Raw genomic sequence first — 9,011 nt, 5'->3', positions numbered from 1 at the left:
TTATGGCTTACGTGAATAGTGAAGGGTACCATGATTATGAGTGTTTAGTGTCTGTAGCGGCGCCTCACTGCGGGGGATTATGAAGGAAGGACGTGTGGCAGACAGAAGGATGTGTACTATGAATTATCGGCGGCTTAGCACACACTGTCTTGGCGTGGCCGTTGTGTGGCGGACAAAGGCGCGGAGGGAACATGAAGCGGGAGGAAGGAAGGAAAGAAGGCAAGGAAGGAATGGGTTCACACACTAAGCCGGGAATGGAATAGTGTATCTTGTATTCATTTCCATGACACTGGATATAATAGCTGCACACACATATTACTATATTTTAAGATTATTTTTCCTAATACCTCAGCAAGTCTCGTCTCCACTGTGCCATTACCTCAACATCCAATATGATACGGGCCGGTTTGAGTGTTGCATGTGTGGTTCTATAGATGTGTGTGTGTTTCACTGTTGATCTCCTGCAGTCTCTGACGAGACAGCCAGACGTTACCCTATGGAACGAGCTCAGAGCTCATTATTTCCGATCTTCAGATAGGCCTGAGACCAGGCACACACCACACACCGGGACAACAAGGTCACAACTCCTCGATTTACATCCCGTACCTACTCACTGCTATAGGTGTGTGTGTGTGTGTGTGTGTGTGTGTGTGTGTGTGTGTGTGTGTGCAATTCACCACGGTCGTCTGCTGGTCACCCAGCCAGTCTTCCCCATTACGGAGCGAGCTCAGAGCTCATAGACCGATCTTCGGGTAGGACTGAGACCACAACACACTCCACACACCGGGAAAGCGAGGCCACAACCCCTCGAGTTACATCCCGTACCTATTTGCTGCTAGGTGAACAAGGACTACACATTAAGAGGCTTGCCCATATGCCTCGCCGCTTTCCGGGACTCGAACCCGGCCCTCTCGATTGTGAGTCGAGCTTGCTAACCACTACACTATGCGGTGTGTGTGTGTGTGGGTGGGCGCTCGCGCACACCCACTGTGCAGCTAGCGGTTTATCACCGCTGTCCATGCCTGCTTCCAATTTGTAAACATAATTTTGAATCGTATTATCAATTACTATTGCCCCAAACCAGTTTTCGAAAACATTACGAAGGAAATGATAATAATGATGATGATGGTGATAATGACGATTATAATGATGATAATGATGCTAGTATGATGATCTTGATTATGATGGTAATAATATGGAGATGTTTATGGTGACAGTGACAGTCTCACATACTCGTACACTGGGGTCAGAAGGGAGAGAAGATGGGGTGAGGGACTGGGCGGAAAAGCTTCTCAGGGCGTCACCAAGCAGTGTATAAATAAATTTCTACAAGTTTATTTTTCACTTTTCTCTTATATTATTAATGTGTTCATGATAATATATCCGGAAACCAAGTCAGGACAAGGCTCATTCATCATAAGGTGACGGAAGATCTTGAAAGGCTAGACCAGTGAATATGTGTAGCCGTGCACCACCGGGCACCCTCCACGGCTATCAACACTCTACAATGGACATTATACTGTACTATTAAATGCTAATAATAAATAGTCACCTACCACCGGGCCCTAACACTGACAGTGACGGTCTGTCGGCACTTTCTTATGCTGGGGTCATGCTGGGGTCACATTACAACTTTTTCTTTGACTACGACGTCCCCGACTGTCGTAGCAGGGCTGTCACCTGCAGCAATGACGTCATTTTAACGGTGTTTGGCCTGTCGTAATATATCGTGAGTCAAGTCGTACGTTAACGCGGCGTTATCGCACGATGTGATAACATGTCCTTGTTGTCACACGACATCGTAGAAGCATTACGACAATCGAGCGATCCATTCGACTGTCGGGAAGAGAGTCACGACAAGCAAAGCCAATTAATCGGGCGTTCGATGACGTACGATGACGTTATAGGGAGATACGATGTCGGACGTGTTGCTAACGACATCGTTCGACATCGAACGAGTCAAAAATAGTTAAAATACTGATTTACGACTGGTTTTTTAACATACGTTTGGCAGTAATGCATGAAAACGTTGTACGTACCTATAGAATCGTCGTGACCAGTGTGACTATAGCCCCAATTTACACAGTGCTCTCGAGATGGTTTACCCACCGAAGACGATAGGACAGAGGAAGGGCATGATGGGTATGATGTCCCAGACATCGCAGGCCCATTGGACACGATTATGGAAGGGCCGCCTCCGACAGGAGTGAACATCCACCTTCAGACACCCACGATGGTGGACGTCCTTCGTTTTGCGTGTCCTTCTTGCATGACAGTCGCATGCAATCGCAGAAAACTGGCCTGTACGACCGTCGGGGGTGTAGTAGTAAAAAAAAAATAAATAAATAAAAAAAAAAATGTGTAGTGTGAGCCCAGCATAAGCCATCACGCGGCAACACTCACGCAGACAGACACCTAAAAACTATCGCTTTACCCTCATAAAACCAGACCCATTCCTGCAACATGTGGCGCCCTTTGTATAGCCGGGCCCACACACACACACACACACACACACTTGCATACAGTGATTTTGTGTGTGTGTGTGTGTGTGTGTGTGTGTGTGTGTGTGTTTTGTTTGTTTTGGGTGTTTTATTTCATTTTATTTATCTATTTATATATTTTTGTCGTGTAAAATTTTCGTCTGTCTTTCTTTCTGTATTTCTGTCTGTCTGTCTGTCTGTCTGTCTGTCTGTCTGTCTATCTCTCCTAGCACTACTACTACTACTACTACTACTACTACTACTACTACTACTACTACTACTGCTGCTGCTGCTGCTGCTGCTGCTGCTGCTACTACTACTACTGCTACTGCTCTGTGTTTTTGTTTAACTAAATGAGTGAGTGAGTGAGTGAGAGAGAGTAAGTGAATGACGGCGGCGGCGGTTGAGGCGGCATCTGGTTTCAGCACATTTTGACAAAACTGCTCCGAGGAAACATTTCAATTCATATCAAAGTGAAGAAAATAAAACAAGAAGATAAAGTGATTGGAGCGATGGGTCAGCACTGCAGCACTCTCAAAGTGTCGGCCCACCTGGAGGTGGTGGGCCAGTGTGGCGGCGCCGACCGCCTCACCCTCTGTCTGCCCCGCAGCAGAGGCAAAGGAGGCCGGCGCCTGCTGGGGGACTTCAGCTTCCCCAGCGCGGGGGACGGGGCAGGCCAGCACAGGTCTGCCCACAGGGCCTTGGTGGCCGTTGGGAAGGTCGCCAAGAAGGACGGCGCCACGCCCGTCAGGGTGGACATCCTGGCGGGAGAGACTCTCGTGGCCCGCCGTGAGATCCCGCTGGCCGACCTGCTGGCGGGACTCAAAACAAACAAGATCGGGCGCCGCTCTGCGCTCTTCTTCAGCCTCAAGGCTGGGGATGCAGCAGGCGGCGCTGGCGGGGCCCAAGATCAAGCCCCTGTCGCCGTGTTCTACAGCAGAATGCTCCTGGACGAGCCAAGGACAACCAAGGAGGCCAAGCAGGAACCACCAAAGACTGAGCAGCACGCCAGCCTGCCCCCCCAGGCTGGTGAAATCCAGCTCGTCCTGCCTCCATACGCTGTGTACACCAACTCTGGAGCCAGCCTGCTCACTGAGGTCACGTACTGTGTCCTCACCCCCAAGGTCACCCTGATGGACCTTGGGGATGGCCGGAGGCGGGCCACTTCCCAGGCCCAGCCCCGGCAGCAAAGGGAACACATTTCTCAGGCTGACGAGACCGTGGCCAGCCTGACACAAGAGGTCGTACACCGTGACCTCGGGGATGGCCAGAGATGGGCCGCTCCTCAACGCCAGTCTTCTCAGGAAAGGGAACTTGTTCCTCAGACTGGCGAGACCCCCGAGGTCGTACACCGTGACCTCGGGGATGGCCAGAGGTGGGCCGCTCCCCAGGCCCAGCTCAGCCACAGGAGGAGAGCCCCGCGGGAGGTCTAATGATGTCTTGCAGCCTTCCATTCCGTCCCCATCCAAGCAGGGGAAGGACATCCCGTGGGGTGGCAGGGCCCTAGTGAACAGCCTGCTGCGGTGTGCGCAGGCCATGGCCTTCACCTTTGTTATGTACCACGTGACCCTGGAGTGGTTGTGAGTCTACTGCCACGGAACACCATCACGACACACCACACCGACCACCACTCAAGGAGGGTCACCACACGCTACACCACACCGTCACCGCCACACAGGCCACCACCCATCACACCTTGAGGTGGTGGCTGGTGACACTCGTAGTCTTTAGGTTAGGTTAGGACTGGATAGGTTAGGTTAGGTTAGCTTAGGATAGGATAGGATAGGATAGGATAGGTTAGGTTAGGTTAGGTTAGGATAGGATAGGATAGGATAGGATAGGTTAGGTTAGGTTAGGTTAGGTTAGGATAGGATAGGTTAGGATAGCTTAGGATAGGATAGGATAGGATAGGTTAGGTTAGGTTAGGTTAGGTCTCTCACTCTCTATTCAACAAATCTCATTATAACTAGTACAATATTCTCAAGCGCTTTCCTTTCATGACAATGGGGAACATTTTCAAGAGTCTTTCTCCTATCAGTAATGTACAAATGTTGATATATCACTACAGTCACACAAACAACCGTCTTGTCACTCTAACTAAAACTGTCACTGCAGTGGCGGTGTGGCGCAACAGTGCAGCGAGACACCGCCCGACAACACTTCATTCATAGTTATCACATCCTATACCTACATTTTATTAAAGCATTTCATAAGGTACCGCATCACAGACTCACGAGAAAGATTAGGGCGCACGGGATGGGGGGAAATATAAGCCCTTCACTCCCTCACCCCAGTCAGTCAGTCAGTCAGTCGGTCTCTCTCTCTCTCTCTCTCTCTCTCTCTCTCTCTCTCATTGGCAAAGCTAATCACGATATAATGAACGACTCGCTAATGTGTTGAGGGAGCAAGTAATCTTGGCAAACATGACCGTGGCGATTTAGCAGCATAAAAGAAAAATAATAAATAAATAAATAAAGCAGGTTATAAATGGACTTGGCTGATGTATGGGCGTGTGGGTTGGTTAAGTACATCACAGTGCACTGCCTGGACTAATGCTATTGGGTGTGCTTCACTGGAATGCACGCGAGAAGGGGAGAGTGAGGTGAGGTGAGGTGAGCGTGAGTCTGTCTCCTGCAACTGTTCGAGTCACTGCTGATTCGGTGAAGGACTCGCATTCCGAACACAGTCTCGAGACCGGTTTGCGATCTTGCTCGAGTTGTATCTTTGCTAATTAACTTTTTTTTATCACCTTTTCACGGCTTATCAGTTATCTTTTACTATCATCTATAATATCTTGGAACTTTAGTAGTAGTAGTAGTAGTAGTAGTAGTAGTAGTAGTAGTAGTAGTAGTAGTAGTAGTAGTAATAGTAGGAATCTTTATCAGTTAACTATATTATCATCTACAATATCTTCAGACTGTAGTAGTAATAGTAGTGTTTTGAGGGGCTACACTCACACTACAGCTTTTTTTTTTTTTTTTTTTTTGACAACGGAGTGCCCGATGGTCGTATAGGAGGGCTGTGGTCGGCAGCAATGACATCATTTTAACGTTTTTTTGGCCTGTGGTAGGATACATGCCTCTCTTTGTCATCCAGGAGTTACTAGACTGTACCATTTTTTTTTTTTCTTCTTTTTTAAGTGAAGAACTTACCTTTCTCCTGGACGATGTGAAGCGCATCTGCTCTCAGTTCACTACTTGTTCTGAACTTAAACATAGATTCTTCAGACCTTCTAGTAAACTCGTCCGTGCCGTGCAACGCTTTGATTGTATCTCTATTGACTTCACTGGCCCAGACCCTTCAGTTACCAAGAATAAATATCTCCTTGTAATGATTGATGAATACTCCAGGTTTTCTTTTGCTTTCCCTTGTCCAGACATGTCTACTCAAACTGTTATCTCTTGCTTTTTCCAAAATATTCTCTATCTTTGGCTGTCCTTCCGCTGTGCATTCTGATCGCGCTGCTCAATTTATATCTCGTGAAGTTTCTAATTTTCTTGCGAGTCACGGTGTTGTTATGACTCACTCCACACCTTACCACCCCCAAGGCAACAGCCAATGTGAGAGAGATTGGTACTATTTGGAGAACTGTGCACTTACTATGCATTTCACGGAGAGTGAATCATTGTTTTTCGCAAATATCTTTCAAACTAATTAATTGATCGGAATGGTACTTTGACACTGTGTACTAGACACCTTCCGCTAATTTTTGGTCATACTAAGCAATGCCAAATGATGTTAGTAAAAGCGTTTACTCATGAGATATACGGTGTTGCCGAGCCTCGTCAACCTATCCATACGAACGTCTACAATCCCCCATCCCATTCCTCCCTACGTTCCTCTCTCCCGCTCGCTTCCCCCTCCTCCTCCCACTCTCCCGCTATCTTCCCCCCTCCACGTTCGATTATGTTCGTTAGTTTTGGCGACTCATGTGACTTCGGCTTTAAACGTCAAGAGTAAACGCTTTTACTAACACCATTTGGCAATCCTTAGTATGACCAAAAATTAGCGGAAGGTGTCTTGTACACTGTGTCAAAGTACCATTCCGATCAATTCATTAGTTTGAAAGATATTCGCGAAAAACAATAACTCACTCTTCGTGAGATGCGTAGTAGCTCTCCGATCTCTCAAACTTGCGGCTCATCAGTGGAAGCATGTTCTCCATTCTGTCCGATCCCTCCTTTGCACAGCCACGAATCAGATCCCTCTAGAGAGACTGTTTGCTTTCTCCAGGAGATCTTCTAATGGATCTTCCTTACCATCCTGGCTTTCCTCACCTGGGCCTGTCTTGCTGCGGAAATTTGTTAGACACTCTAAATCAGATAAGTTAACCTCGAGAGTGCTGCTCCTCATAACGCGCTTGTACATCATCCTTATGGAAGAAAAGCTACAGTCTCTACCAGAGATTTGGCTCCTATACCAGATAACTCTACTCCCACCCGGAAGGCTAGTAATGACCTCTCCAAGGACCAGCAGTGGTGCATGCTGACGCTTCAAGTCCGAGGAGTTTCCCACCGTCCGTGAGACAGACAATCCTCCCTGAAGCAAACACTACCGCGGCGTCGTCTGCATCGGACACATGTTGCCCAACTAGTGCCAGTACAGATGTCACTACTCTCAGACGTTGAACCAAGATTAGAGAAGTTCCTGATAAGTTAGGTTATTAGGAATATTTGTTAATATTGTACATGCTTACTTTTGCTGTTGAATATTGTGTGCATATGTATTTCTTTACAGAGGGGGGGAATGTGGCGATGGTTAAAAACTTACGTAAATTGGCTATTCATTATACTCTTTGGTTTGTCTGGATGTATAATGAAGCCTCGGAGGTTCATATACGTATCTGTTGTCTGTATGTATTTCGCTTAGGGAGTCAGTTCACTTCAGCTGCCTACTCTGTACGCACGCTGTGTTTATAATCGAATAAAGCTTAAGGAAAGGTCAAGCTCTTTACCTACTTCCACTTCACCTCACCTGACACACCTTCCTGTCACACAGGCGAAGCGAGGATGTGGCATCCATGGGAGCAAGACTCACGGCACGGGCAGCAAGGGGTCAGGACAGAGGCAAGACTTCATGAGGCTTGGCTTTGAGACTGGCAACGACCCCTTCTATCTTCGCTTCCCCTACCAGAACTGTGATTCTAATGATATTATAACAAGTTTTTTGCATTACCAATAGGACAAATACTCTTTAGAACTTGGCTAATGGTCTCTGTTGTCTATTTTCAAAGGGGTCTAGTTGAAGTGAAGTGTTTTTAAGGGTGTTTCTGTGATTCTATGGTCTGTCTACTGTAAAATGGCTCCTGGATTAAAAACATATTGTAACTTATTATAACGTAATTGATTTAATGTGAATAATGCTTGCTTTCTGTTGATCAATGCACTTGTTACAAGGATAGTTCACGATTTTCTTCAAGATCTGACAAGCATGCATTCCCTGGGACACCATTTAAACTAAGACCTAGCAGGAGTTGGGGTGAAGGTGACAAGCAAGGGTCCTCTCCATCTCCCTCTTCCCCCCACACACACACACACACACACAGGTTGTGGCCTCGCTTTCCCGGTGTGTGGAGTGTGTTGTGGTCTCAGTCCTACCCGAAGATCGGTCTATGAACTCTGAGCTCGCTCCGTAATGGGAAAGATTGGCTGGGTGACCAGCAGACGACCGAAGTGAATTACACACAGAGTGACTCGGTCATCTGTCGTTACTATAATGTTTCTAACATTCCACCATTCAGTTTGCTATTTATTTACTATGTATTTGTACTTCATAGTCACTATGACAAATTCGCTCCCTCCTGTCCTTCCCCTAAATTCTCGACACATTACGTTGTGTAAGTTTGAAAGGAAATGAATACGTGATATTTTTTGCTTTAGTTTTACTAGATAATTAATTTATTAGACACATCAATAAATTTACTCCACATTTGTAAGCTGTCTGAACTCTTTAAGTCTGTAACCACTAGGCAGTACTCTGCGAGTCTGTGATTTCATGTCTATATTATATTACCCTATAATCTATAGGCTGTGCAATGCATGAAACACATCCGCATCCACACATTCTCTGTAGAGTGCGGATATACATTTCACCACAAATGCGGACGCGGATGTTCAGTTTATCACAACTACGGATACGGATGCGAACATCCGATACATCTCTATTCTAGAGGCAGAGTGACAAGATTTCTACATTACTGAATGGAGAAACACTCTTGAAAACCCCGCTTGTCGTCTCTGACCTTGGAAAATAGTCGTGGTGAGAGAACAAAAGCGTTTCTGAATACGGACCCTGACCTAACCTAACTTGACCCACCTGACCTGTCTGTGTTGCAGCATGAGGCTACCACACCCCCTGTACCTGGGCAAACTGCAGCACATGAGTGACACCAGCCGCCTGCGCACCGACAACCCCGGGGTTACCCCGCTGACATCAGTCACATTACCCAGCTCAGCGCCACACACCTCGTCACCGTCAGCCCCGCCGACAAGATGGGTGGTGGTATGTTGACTGATGAGGTGACTCTATTTA

This window comes from Portunus trituberculatus, chromosome 6 (genome assembly GCF_017591435.1).
Source record: "Portunus trituberculatus isolate SZX2019 chromosome 6, ASM1759143v1, whole genome shotgun sequence".
NCBI lineage: Eukaryota > Metazoa > Arthropoda > Malacostraca > Decapoda > Portunidae > Portunus > Portunus trituberculatus.
The sequence above is the reverse complement of the archived record's forward strand: the minus strand, read 5'-3'. Positions refer to the sequence as shown.